This window comes from Hipposideros armiger, unplaced genomic scaffold, assembly GCF_001890085.2.
Source record: "Hipposideros armiger isolate ML-2016 unplaced genomic scaffold, ASM189008v1 scaffold_13, whole genome shotgun sequence".
Lineage (NCBI taxonomy): Eukaryota > Metazoa > Chordata > Mammalia > Chiroptera > Hipposideridae > Hipposideros > Hipposideros armiger.
This window is the reverse complement of record NW_017731363.1, coordinates 3679144-3693121: the sequence shown is the minus strand read 5'-3', so window position 1 is coordinate 3693121 and position 13978 is coordinate 3679144. Positions and strand designations below refer to the sequence as shown.

General features: G+C 41.3%; 1 protein-coding gene across 4 annotated transcripts in view; it reads right to left on the bottom strand.

Moving 5' to 3' along the window:
• The window catches only part of CDKL5 (cyclin dependent kinase like 5), a 160608-nt gene extending 149236 nt beyond the window's left edge, over nucleotides 1-11372 (bottom strand). For all 4 annotated transcript variants that reach the window (XM_019665739.1, XM_019665760.1, XM_019665751.1 and 1 more), the window contains exon 1: nucleotides 11298-11372. The gene's annotated coding sequence lies outside the window, so the exon portion shown is untranslated. The remainder of the gene's footprint in view (nucleotides 1-11297) is intronic.
• Nucleotides 11373-13978: the final 2606 nt, after the last annotated feature.

Sequence of the window (13978 nt, the reverse complement as noted above, 5' to 3'; positions counted from 1 at the left end):
CAAATTCATGAATTTCTTGAAACTAAACACATCATAGAACAACGAATTAGCTCAAAATCTTAGGAGAGACAGGGCCTATAAGGAGAGAGGAGACAACCATGTGCTCACCTGGGGTACACAGCAACTGGACACTGATAAGAGGAGTTCAGCTAGAATAACTGGCAAGTTGATAAAAAGCCCTGTGGCTTGCTGGACAGTGTGAAACCACTGGCGGAGTCACAGAAATTGGGAAGACACCAACAGGATCTTCATCCACCAATCCCACCAGGCACTCATAGAGAGGAAAGAGTCCTGAAAAATGCCCATTGTGATGTAAACCTGGGGGAAAGGGGCTGCTGCTGGGCCTCAGGAGCAAGAAATCCACCCAGATCCTTCTCTTCCCCTATCTCCACTAAAGAAAAGTCTTCATCTGTGAAAGAAAGACCAATAAGCGTTTCTTTTTACCAGGAAAGCATTGGTGAAAACTCACTGCAGCTGGGGAAAGAGGTGGGCACACTCCTCCTCAGAGAGGGACTAGATTCTGCACTGAGGCCATCACAATAGCCAGGGGAGGGGCAAGACCTTGGTACACTGATGCAGGCCTAAACTTGAACAAAAGGCCATACCCCACCACTACGCCCCACCTCCAAGCTAACCAACTTCCAGTAACAACATGAGAATACCACCAGAAGAGAGTCAGAAGACCAAGAGCATGTAAGAAACCCCTCCCCCTAAGGCGCGTTTCAAAAAGGAAGACTTGAAGCTCAGAATAAAATAAATCAACTCCCACCCTAATCACAAAGTATCTCCATGAGAATTTGAAGCCTGAGGTACACTGAGGGTAACCACAGCCCAACTCTTAACTAGATTAATTCAAATCCCTGCTCTAAAGGCCCAGTATAAGGAAAGATATGCCCACTGACAGAAATAAAAATTATGTACATTAGTCTCTACTATTCTACAAAATAGGTCAGGCTTGCAACAAAAGTTACCACAAGGTATAAGAAAAGGCAAAAAACAACACTCAAAAGATAAAGAACATATCAGAACTAGACACGGAATCAGATGTTGGAAATATCTGGAATGAAATTTTAAATACTCGTACTATGAGTAACATGTTCAGGGCTGTAACCCAACATGCAAAATCAGATGGGTAATTCAGCAGAGATACGGAAACTACAAGAAAGAGTAAAATGAAAGTACTGAAAATATAAAACAGTTAAGAGAAATGAGAGTGCCTTCAACGGGCTCTTCAGTAGACTCAACTCAGCCCAGGAAAGAATCAGTGAACTTGAAGACAGGGCAACAGAAATTACCCCAATCAAAACACTGAGAGAAGAGTGAAAACAAAACAGAACATTCAAAAGTTGTGGAACAAAATTAAAGGTTCTAATCTACTGGTAATTGGAATCACAGAAACAGGAAAGAGAATGGGACAAAAATATTTGACGATATAATGGCTGAAAATATTCCAAAAATTAGTAGGACATCTAACCACAAATCCCAGATGATCAAAGAATAGGAAGGAAAATAAACACTACTGCATACACGTTTGTGTTTGTGTGTTTGTGTGTGTGTGTGTGTGTACCCTATATACCTATATCTAGCCAACACTCAGCACCAATGCCACTCGAGACTGAATTCCATAAGCTCTGCCATTGCCACTCCTTAAAAACCAAACACCTCTGTCAACATGATCATCAGGTCATCAATTCAACTACACATGACGGCCACCTCACAATGCTCACAAGTCCCACTCTGTGTAAACAGCTGGTCAAACCTAAGTCACAACCCTGTGATCCTAGCTGTAAGAGATTGAGGATGGCAAGTTTTCTGGGAAAGTGGGACCCATAATATGAGAAATTACCAAAAATGTAGAGAGGGTATTTAAAAGTCTACTACACATGCTTAAAAAACAAAAGAAAACAAAACAAACCCTCCATCTAACTAACCAGCTATTACTGTACAGTGGGTTCTTTGGTGAAGACATTGCATCCTTAGAGGACGTTTTATTTTACCTCAATGTGGTAACAAACTTAAAAGCAACTTCCCAATCTGAGGGACATAAGCAGTAATCTGGGTGGGGGGTGAAGGGAGGTGGCATGAAGTCACATGATAAATAAGCAAACATCTTCAAAGAACATCCGTTTGGATTAATGAGAAGTAATGTACAATGCAGGTATATATAAACACACATATGCAGGCACACATGAGAGTTTATTATGGAATACAGCTCAGCACTTCAATGAATTCATGCAATAAATTATGAAAACGCTCAAAGAAATGTCACTCTTCAAGGTGTTCATTTTGGCCTCCCCCTCATCTACCATCCTGTAAACATTGGTAGAAAAGTTACAGGAGCCCCACAGGGAACTATGAGCACCTGTTATCACACGAGCACGGTCATACACTAATGCAAACCCAATTGTAACAGTTATGCCTGGGGACTAGATATGGGAACAGCATATCTACAGGGCGAGCAGAGAGGAAGATCCACTAGACAGATACCTGACAGAGAAGAGAAGTCACTGAACAAAGAAGAAGGCACTGACAAGAGGAGATGGGAAGGCAGAAAAAGGGCTCGTTTCATAAGAAAAGTATTTACTGAGCATTTCCTAGGCAATGCACGAGATGCTGAGGCATCAACAGTCAACACTCCATGCCTCCACGGAACTTGCAGTAGAAAACAGATACTATCTGCTTATCCGTATTTCCAAAGGCCCACCCTTAAACTCCTGCTCTTAGTATTTCCTTCCTATACTCTTAGGTAAATGTGAACATGGACAGAAAAAAGCCAAAAGATGGCCATAAAGAAAGAAAATCAAGATCCTGGGATGTAGCTGGGGTATACGCATCAAAGCAAGGCATGCAATACATAAATCCGTGCTATTTCTTCCTCTTTTTCTAGCTTTATATGCTCATTCTTAGATCCGTGTCTTTGACTACACCATCCGCCAGAAAACTCCGTCCCTCCACCTGACATTCTGGGCCTCCTTTAAGACTCTTCACAAACACTCAGGAATCATTGCCTCTCCCAGTCCCCTTAAGTCTGCGTTAAGTGCACCTGTTCGGGCCTAGAGTACCCATACCCTGTGGTTCCATCTAAATGTGCATATCATCCTGTACTTTAGTCACGGCTTTCCACCGCTTCTGCTGGATTACAAACTCCACAGCGGCACAACACCGCAGCTCGGCTTTGTATCTCCATCACTTACCCCGATGCCAACACCCTTTCGATTGCCTGACCACGCTTGACACCAAGACACCCAAACCATTACCCTATCATAAAGTCAGCCAAAGAGAGCCAGATATGGCCTTCCTTTACCAATCCTGCACAGGACAGACTTAAAAGCGCAACTCTAGATCAAGGGCAGTCGCTCTGAGTGCTAGAGAAGCCACTACAAAAACATCAGTTTCAATCTCTAACATCTGGAATGAGGCAACTCTTTTAAAATAAATGTCCTGGGCTGGATAGCATGTGAAAAAAGTAATGACACAAACCACTGCAAATTCTTCAAGTTACAAGCACCAGAAGAAAAACAAAAAGATTAAAGCAACAAGAGTACAGAGCAGATATAGAATGGTTCAGAAAGGCCTCAGAACTCAAGGCCAAAGTGAGCTAAGTTAGAGGCTGCATCAAAATGTAGATTTCAAAGGAAATATTTGAAGACGGGGATGCTGTAAATATTCTTTGTATCTGTAAAGCAGAAAAGTGGGCAACAGCATTCCATACAGGCACAAACTAACAACTTTATACCAAAGAAGACCTGAATGAGTGTTCGTTCAATCATCAAGGCAAGCAAAAATTTCGCATGGCTAAAGATTTCCAAAAAAGAACTGGGCATGTAGGGACATTTACTATAGAAGGAGAAAAAAACAAATTAGGATAGATACAATAACAACTTTACAGTACTTTTATATACACAATAGCACGTGAACATAAGCAGTTCGACAGAGACCAGTTTAATATAGATGATAACAGTCACAGACCGTGAACCAGGTTTGAAAATGGTACTCTTGCTAAGGATCAGTAATCCTAAATAATAAAATTTTCTAAAAACATTGTAGGTTCTCAAATAAGATTTCATAAACTATAAAACAGCATAAATGCTGAAAAAGATTAAACTAGATTTAAGACATTGTATTGGGGGGGGGAGAATAAAGCAAATTCAATGTTGACATAATAAAACATTTTGTTAAAACATTAAATACCCTGAGCAGATTAAAGGTGTCTGGGGGAAAAAACCCAGGAGTTTTTAAGTTTAAATATGGAAGAGAGCTAAAACTGTTAGGAAAAAAATTTAACTCAGTTATAAATAGAAATGACATTCCTATATAAGGTTAACACAATGGTGAAGGCTAAAAAGAAAGGAGGAGCCTTTAGAAAAGTAAAGGTAATTTCTTTAAAAACAATGAAATGAGTAGCACAGATGACAATCAATCAAGGAAGCAGTTACAAAAACTTGAATGAGATTAGAGAAGGATATTTTGCCTTGCAGAGATTTGACCTTTTTGGTAAATTATCAAGGTTTCATTGAGCTAAAACTCTTGTGTTTTTTTGTGGCATTTCATTTCATGACATGTCACATCCCTGCTTAAAACCTTCAATAGCTTCCCAGGAGATTTAGGACAGTTCAAAAACCCAGCAGCTGGCCTTTATTAAGCCTTTTCAAGACCTGGCCCCTGCCTACTTCCGCTTCATCACCTGGCTTTTCTACTTTCCAGCCATTTGGATTTCTTTCAGTTTTTAAAAGGTTCTGTTTTTCAAAAGCCTCTACATGTCACCTTGCCCGAGGGCATTTGCACCTTCTGTCAGGAAAACTTACTTCCCAAACTAGACCATGTCCTTCTCATCCTTAAGGTCTCACTTAAATGATGTCTCCTCCGTAGGGCCTTCCTACCTGCTCCCCCCAGGACAGATACACCATCCCTACCCTGTTATATGCTCCTAAAGTGCCCTGTACTTTCCCTCTGCCTCCATCTCAAGACTGTAAGTTGTCTGAGGGCAGGGCCTACTTCTCTTTTATGTATCACTCTATCCAGCCTCTACCACAGTCTAGTACACAGTAGGGCAATTAGTATTTGCTAAATGAAGGACAGATCCTCAGATGTAGGACAGGTTATTCGAGAAAGAAAGAAATGATAAAGTATGAAACACCAATTTGTACAAAATTACCTTTTGTCTCCCTCAATTATTTTCCATTATTAACAATTACAACTTTTTCTTTTCCTTTGCAATGCTAAATTTTAGTGGTAATGTTACTAATCATAATTAGTAACAATTAAAGTTAATACGTCCCACAAGAGGCTGACAAACCAGGGTGTGTGGATAAACTCTAGGATGGTCACACTTGAAGCAGCTTTTGTACTCTCTGAAGGATTCTATTCATCAGGAAGCTGGTCGGGGTAACTGGGCAAATCCAAGTCAGTAAGTCGTTCTTCAACTATTACTTATCACCATTTTTTATCTGCCATATCTTTCTCACATGAGTGTGTATGTGCTTAATCTGATTATTATAATACCTAATCTTTAGGCATAATACAAACTGAGATCTGAAATTGCAACTTACCTAAAATAATTTAAGGCAGTCTTTAAAAAAAATTAGAATGTATTTATCCATGTTATGCCAATTTCCAGAAACCAAGTTGTTACTTCCAAATTCACTATTTCCGTTTAAGTCAAAAAAGGTACATTGGCAGAAAGCACTTCGTATCTTACTTTTAGGATGTTCTCTTACAAAGGATACAAAGTAACAACAGAATCATACAGACATAGCTGTTAAACTATGTTTTTTTTTTAAAAAAAAGGTAATCATTTTCAGACCAGTTATGATGAATTCACACTAAACTATTAGCAGTGCTGTGTCTAATCCGTTTGTCATTAAAAATCCAGACACAAACTACCACTCAGAGGTTATTAATTTACCTGCCTGGCACTTGTAAGGATCACTTTCCATCCAGAAATGTTCATCTTAAAGCAATGAAAGGTTAAGGACAGTTTCCAAAACAAATTGACTTCCAACCAAACCACTGTATTCCTCTATTACGCATTCCCCCAGATTAACAACCCTAAACTATCTTATCAGCAGTGTCCATGGACTCACACTGAGGGAAGGAGAGCACCTGCAAAAGGACAAGCATCAGCCTATCCTGTACACCTTGTTCCTAAGTGAGCTTTACTGTCCTTTATATTCTGCTATGAATTATGTTTAGGCAAAAACTTTTGAAAATACAAAAAGTACTAAGAAATTGTAATATGTGTAAGAGGATATTTTTAAGAGGTATCTTTTAAGATGGACATGATTTCATTTATCAGTGTCTGATGTTAAAGGGATCTAGGTGGAAGCAAGTAAATAAGGTAAAAAGACGCATGTTGGCAGGAGGGATCTTTTGGGGGTGATGGAAATGTTCTAAAATTGCATTGTAGTGGTGATCATACAACTGCATAAATTTACCCCCCAAAACTTACTGAATGCCACACTTAAAACAGGTGAATTTTATAGTATGTAAAGTACACCTCAATAAAGCTGTTAAAAATGCATATTTAAAACCCATACTTGGCAAAGAAATCCACAAGAACTATGTATAGGCCCTGTCTTTGTGGAGTAACTGTCCTGCTTTGGCCAAGATGATTTCCGGCCCTGCCCTTAGGTCCTTCGATATTGATTCATTACGCCTTTCTAACTCGAATAAGTGACAAAAGCAATTCTCATCAATTACAGAACAAGATATTAAGTTCTTTTCCTCCCTAACACAGACCTCTGAGCATTCCTTTGGGCTAAGCAACTGTTTAGCTCTCCTAGTGATGGGTCTTGTTTAAACACACACACACACACACACACACACACACACTATCACAAGAGGCTTTAAGTAGAAATTCTACTTTCAAGTAGAAGAATTTTTGTCTAAGTCCAACTTCTATGTATTAAGAAGAAACTAATGTTATCTCTGCAGACTTCACCTCCAGATTTTATTTCACTTAGGTTATTACACTGATGGAAGAGATACTGTCTGCAAGTTGTAACGGCTGCCATTTTACTTCAAGAATGCATCAAACCACAAAATTGAATTCAAGGAGTATCTTTATAGCCTTTATTAGTGTAGCAAATTTAATCAAAGTCAGTAAAAGTATAATGGAACATGCAGAAACATGAAATACCAAGTGGTTAATTAGAAACAGCTACTCATTTGGGGTGTAAATAATTAGGTCCAACCTTCAGTTATGAAGAAACAGAACTAATGACCCTGGTATGAAAAGTCTGCACTTCCAGTTGTCCTATCCAGCAGTGCTGACGGATGAGTCCAGCGTCCCATGTGACTAAAGGTTAGGCGGCCTTGCCAAAGTGGCCCGTGAACTCCCAGAGACAAATGTTTACCTCTAGTACCACCAGAGGAGTGGAATCAGACTTCTAAAGAGAAGCAGAAAGCATAGTTTTGAAGAGTACAGGTTCAAGTCAGACCGGTTTGGATAGAAATTTTGCTTCTGCTGCTGATTAGCTGGGTAATCTGGGGAAATTATTTTCTCTTTCTGAACCCATTTGGTCAAGTGTATACAGGAAATAAGAAAAACACCTACCTCATAGAGATGTTGTGAGAACACACACATACATTCATGCAAATTCTTTACCACAGTATCTGGTCTTCAGTAAGGCTCAATAAATAGAACATTATAATTATTATAGAAAAGACTGCTCAAAAGAGACCACACCCAAAACTTGACCCTAATTAGAACTATCTCAAACACAAATGTTTCTAAGTACATAAAGAGCATAATTCAGTATTAACAATCAATTTCAAAGTTCTGAATGGGCTAGGTCCTTTTAATGTAATAAATAATTTTCTGTTAATTCCCAAACCTTTATTGTCTAAATGTTATAAGGCCCTTCAGGTAGAATGTCCTCACTCTTGGTTTTCATACCCACCGACATAGTTGCACCCAAGTTCTTACCTCAGTATTAAGAAGTGTACTAACTTGAATGAGAAATGAGGCCAGGCCTTTGTGTAATCCAGTCATCCAGGTATTGCTCTACATAAAGGAAATATTCTAGAAACTATCAAGAATTTGAATCCAAACACTAAAGTGATGCATCACCAACAAAAGACTTCTAATGTTGAGTTTAAGATTGAAAGTACATTGGGAAAGCCTCCCAAACAGAAAGTTTAAATGTAGTCTTTTAAATTGCATTATTTTCGTAAGTTGAAATATGTGATCCAACTGACACCATCATCAGATGATAAAGAACCTTGGAGATTTTTTGAGATTCTTCCTCCTCCTCTAGCAAGAAATTTGATGTTGCCAAAAAAAATAAAATTTTAGAATTTAAAATTATCAAATTCTGAGGAAACAGCCTTTTCTACTTGGAACGCAACTTAATACTTCAAATTTTGCGTTTCTTGTACCAAAGTCAAGGGTACCTGAAGGATTTCCCTCACATTATGGTACTCTACATGTAAATTCATTTGTTCTTCAATTCCTCCGGTTATTATTTGACATCAATTTATTACATGAAAAAGTCATATCCCCACACTAACTGCCAAAAATAAAATATAATATTAGCATACCTTCTATTACCTAGAAGAAATAAAGGAGATAACCACCAAAATTATCAAAATGGAAGGGGGGAAAATGGTCAACTTTTAAGACACGCTGAAGCTGGCTTATTTTCTCTGCTTACTTTCTTAAAATTTCCTACAGCCATATTCCCAGATATAGCTGAATTTTCTATCACAAAGTAAATTGAAACATAAATCATAATGAAAGGTTAAATTCCTGCAACAGAAGCCCTGTCATTTCCAACAATGCAAGTATTGTTGAAAGAGTGTCTCACAGATTCTTGGACACAGTGGTGAAGCAAGGCTGGGGGGAAAAAAGCATAGTTGAAGTACTTTCTCCACCTCTGTATTTCAGTTTGTAATGGAACAATACTGCACCTTCAAAGAAGAAATGCCATCTAAAATCTGGTTCTCATTAAATGAGACTGCCTTAACCCCATGCAGCATATTGGGAACAGAATACATCTGATTCCCAAGCAGTCAACCTTCTATTACTCATCTATGTGAGATGGCCCTGCAATTTCCCTCAATGGGAGCCTTTTCTTTTAAAACCACACTTTGGTTTAAATAACTCCAAGAAAATTACAATGAAAATAATGGCAGATTTAGTCCAGGAAACTTGCAAAAAATAAAAAACCTGAGATAAAGGGGTAAAAAAAAAATATCCCTACCACAAGCCCACAAGTCATGAATAAATTATAAATCTGAGCAGGAAAAAACAAGAATCCTCTCTAGAGAAAAAAAAAAAGCTTATTTCTAATTATTTTTAAGAATATATCAAATTTTGTTTTTAAAGTAAGGCTTAGGAAACGTGTTAAACAAGCAAAATTAGAATACTAATCTGTTAATATATACATATATATCAAATTAATCGTTGCATTGTTATAAAGGCAAGACAATTAAAAGCAATCTGACACTCTCTCCAATTGAAGACCCTTCAACTCCTCTGAAATGGTAGATTATTTAACACTCTTGAAATGATTAACTTTATTTAGCATGCCTCTTTTGGAGTTCTATTATTTAGTACAACCAAACTGAATTTTTTAACCTAATTAGGTTTCCGTGTACTTGTGAAATGCTCAGCATACACTGTGCTGGCAGCTTCAGTTCTACAGCTTTTCTCTTCTGGCTCCTTCCCCCTTTACCCCCCACCATCCCCCCCAACCCCCGAAAAAAAGATTTCCTTCCCAAATGTTCTCTTCTCTGCATTTGTCAACAGAAACACCCACTGGTGGTGTCAAACTGGTAATACTGCTGCAGGCTTCCTTACTCCTATTCCAGTGTCAACGCCAAAAATGCTCAAACCTAAAATAGTCCTTTTAATAAAGAAATCAAAAGGACTGCGCTAAGGTACTCAACCATCATGTTTTCAAAAAGACGTACATCTTTTAAAAAAATATATTATGAACAAACCCTAATTAGGTTGTTAAATATAAGATTATACTACCCCCTCCAACACTAAACAGACAATATAGCTTCTTCACATTTTGTGAATAAAATATTTTAAAATCCTTAAAGGAATTAAAAAACAAATTTACATCTAAATGTCATTCGCATATAATCCCGAATAGCCTCAGTAAAGATGTCTTTTTTGTAACCCTACAGCAAAAAAGGAATAAGCTGGAAATGTTCCAGCAGATGGTACCTAAAACGGTAATCCTATTCTATACATATTTATGTCTCCTGTTTCAGTCCAAATGCTCTCAAATTAATTTGTGTAATCTTTCACATTAACTACATAACAGTTACGTCCAAACAAACCTAATTCAGATGCATGGAAAGAAATTATTCTGTGTCTGTGATAGTTTCTAAAATCAGCTTAAATTTCAGCCAATTAAAATAGATTGTGTTAAACAGAACATGGATCTGCAACTATTTAAATATCACAGCATCCCTCTCATCTAAGAAACTAAGGTCAGGTTTTTCTTATTCAGGCATCTGTGCTTTAACACTCAAGTGAAGCGAAAAACAAAACCCTCAAGGAAGATCTGCCTTTACACTGAAATATGTTCGGGTTATTTTTTTCCCCAACGTGGGCACAAAACGAGTCAATGTGAGCAGAACCTGTTCGTTCTGGGAGATGATTCCAAACCCTATGATTTAATTTCTATGAGGGTACAAAGGGTGCGACGGTCTGGGGGAAAAAAGGCCAGTTTTGCTTCTCCCCACTATGCTGGTTGTGAACTTCACAGCAACGCCTGAAACTTGTTCGGGGGAGGCCGGAGGAGCTGCGGGGCAGGCGGTGGGTCTCTCGCCCACCCTCGCAGGCAGCCAAGGTCAGCAGGGCCGGGGCCGCGGCTTGCAGCCCCCAGCAGGTCCCGGGCTTGCTCGGATCTCGGGCCGGGGGCTCCGGTGCGCAGGCTCCCCAGCGCAGGCAGGCAGGGGCTTCCCTCGCCGCAAGCCCCAGGAAGCTAGCTCCGCGGGGGCGGCGGGGACGCTGCAGACCCGCCGCTAAGGAGAGCCCCGCCGGGCGGCCTCGACCCGCCGTCCCTCCGTACCCTCTCGTCTCCCCATACCCCCAAATACAGCCCCAGCCGCTCCGGGGGAAGCCCTTCCAGCGGCGCAATGGAACGCTGAGAGGGGGCCACTCCAGGCTGGGGCGCCCTCGCCGCGTCGCCCCGTTCTGGGGGTACCCGCGCCGCCGCCCCTTCTCAAGTCTGCCCGGGGGACCGGGTGGGTCCCCTATCTAGAAAGAAGCTAGGTGGGCGCCGAGCCGATGTGAGGGTAGGAAGGCCTGGCGGGAGGGTGGCGGCGCGACTACTCACCCCACGAGTCCCCCACCTCCAGCCAGGGACTCCACAGCTCCAGAGCCCGCCGTCGCCGCTTTACCTTCCCCAGCGGCAGTAATAACTAATCGAAACCTCCGGCCCCGCCCTCTCGCATCAGGGAACGCGCAGCCTAATTTGCTAACTGCCCCGCCCCGGCCGTCCTGTTCAGGCCAATGGAGAAGCTCTCCGGACCCCTCCAGGTCCCGCCTCAGCCCCGCCTACTTCTGGTAGGAGCCAATGCGAAGAGAGCGCTCGTGCTCGGGCTCGGGCTCGCGCGCCCCGCCCGCACCGCTCGTGCTCGGGTCCCCGAAGCCGAAGGCGGCTGGTTCCTTGTATAAGCTCGCCAGCGCGCGCGCCGCGCCTTCTCGCGCGCCACGTTTGGTTGCCCTGCCAAGCCCTAGCAACCTGGGCTGGGTGGCTGCGAGGGGCGGGGCCCGAGCCGCGAGCTGTCGGAGGGTAGAGGGATGCTGTGGGGGGAAGATCGTGACTGGGAAAGGGGCGGCTGAGGGGATGGGGGGCCGAGGAGGCCCGGGAATCCGCCTGTCACTGCGGAAAAAAAGGGGGAATCCTGCCTGCTGCGCGGATATCCTGGCCTCCCTCCGGAGGGACACGTGCGGGGGTGGGGGTGGGGGTCCGAGAAGAGCGGGAAGAGCACATTTGGAGCAGGAACCCAGGCACTGCTTGGAAATAAAGGATGAAAGAAGGTCGGTAAAAATAATATCGAAGTCCATTGCTGCTGTTGTCCAACTGTTGCAGCTACGCGTGCACACACACACGCACATATACACACATATTCACACGTATACTCATCCATCAGCCTCCGATCCCTTGTGTGAATTAGACGCAAAGAACGAGTAGCCTGAGGATTCTTTACACAGCAGCTGGATGCATGCAAACGGCTGTTGCAGTAGCAGCAGCAGCAGCAGCAACCCACAGCTCCGCTTCGGTCCAATGCTCTGCCACACAAGATTCCCCATCTGGCGTGAAAGCAATGAAGTCATCGCCCAACCAGTAGAAATGTAAAGATCTTAATACCCACCATGGATCAGGTTTCCAATGAGGATAAAAAGGTGATGAAATGGAAGGAGATACATTTCCAATGCCACTTTTTGAAAATTACAAATAATTTTTTAAAAGACATTGTGGACAAATCTATGTAAAACTGCATAATAATTTCCACATACAGAAGCAAAGAGGAAAATAGGTTTTTTTTCCTGGTCTTTCAAAAAAGCACAGGGGGCAAAAGGCACAGAAAATAAGCAGTGTATGAGGTCATAGCAACCACCAAATTAGAAATATGCAGTAATGTTCTGCAATGGGAAATAGATAGCTTGGATAAAATTAACTTAATCTATTCCTGTTGTGAATCTGGTAACAATATGTAACGATATGCTGGGTTTGGCCATTCTGAGCCAAGCCAATGGGGTTTTCTTTTTCATAACACGGTGAATATTTGATGAGGAAATGAAGGTGCCTGCTTTCTCTTCAGCTTTTCAGGAAGCATATTAGAAATATTTACAGGTAAGAACAGTGAATTAGCAGTCAGAGAAAATGGAGTTAGAGGCAACAGCAGAGCTTTGCAAAGTCTCCTGCCTCCTCCAGATGCAAAGTAACAGTGCTGTGACCTCAAGCTTCACCCACGTGGAGCCAGAATTCCTGGGGGAATCACTCCATTTTCATCCCTGTATGTTAAATGATGAATGGTTTATCAGTATAGAATCAGAACAAGATAAGGGAAATCCAATAAGCGAATAACTGTTGATATAGGTTCAATTTTGTTTTAAGTGGTAATATTGGCTGCTTTATAATGTGCCGTCCCAGATATACCAATATGACCTTCCACGTAGGGACGTTTGCTTTGATTTGGTTTTGAGTACTGGTAAAAGGTTTCTTGGAGCCACTTCCAGGTCAGCTGATTGCAATTTTGATCAAAAGCATATCTTTCCTAGAAGGTAAGAGTGAAGAAGTACCATGCTGCCATTTAACTGAGCTCCTTTCTTATGTAGAAGGAACGCTAATACTTACCACCGAATGAATGCCTCTTATGTGCCAACAACGCTACATACATTTAGAGCTACCAGATAAAATACAGGAGGCCCATTACATTTGAATTTCAGATAAACAACGAATAATTTTTTTTAGTGTAAGTTTGTATTTTTGTCCTAGATACATGTGGGAGAAAGGCAGAAGACTAAATAAGCTTTCTAATCATTGTCAAAAACAAAAAACAAAAAAAAAACCACTTCTGAAATGCCCCTCTGGGTCCAGACCTCATAATGCAATCAGGATCTGGGAGAAAAGCTTAAGAACCAAATCAATGTGTAAATTTCTAGTGTTTGTAGAAAGAGGTGCACATACTTACACTAAAAAATTATTCACTGTGTATCTGAAATTCAGATTTTACTAGGCATCCTTTTTTTTCATACGCTCAATCTGGCAACCCTACGTACATTATCGCTGAGCCTCAGGGTTTTCTGCTAGATTCTCTGTTAGGTCACCATTTTCCAGATGAAAAAACAGCTTCAGAGCCTCCCCAGCATGTATTTGCTCCTTCCTCCTTCTAATAGAACCCTAACTGTGTTCAGGTATCCATACTTCCAGGGTGGTGGGTGCTGATTAGTCTTACTTAATCAATGTGTGGTCCAATTACACTAAAAAGGTAAAGGACTTAACATCCG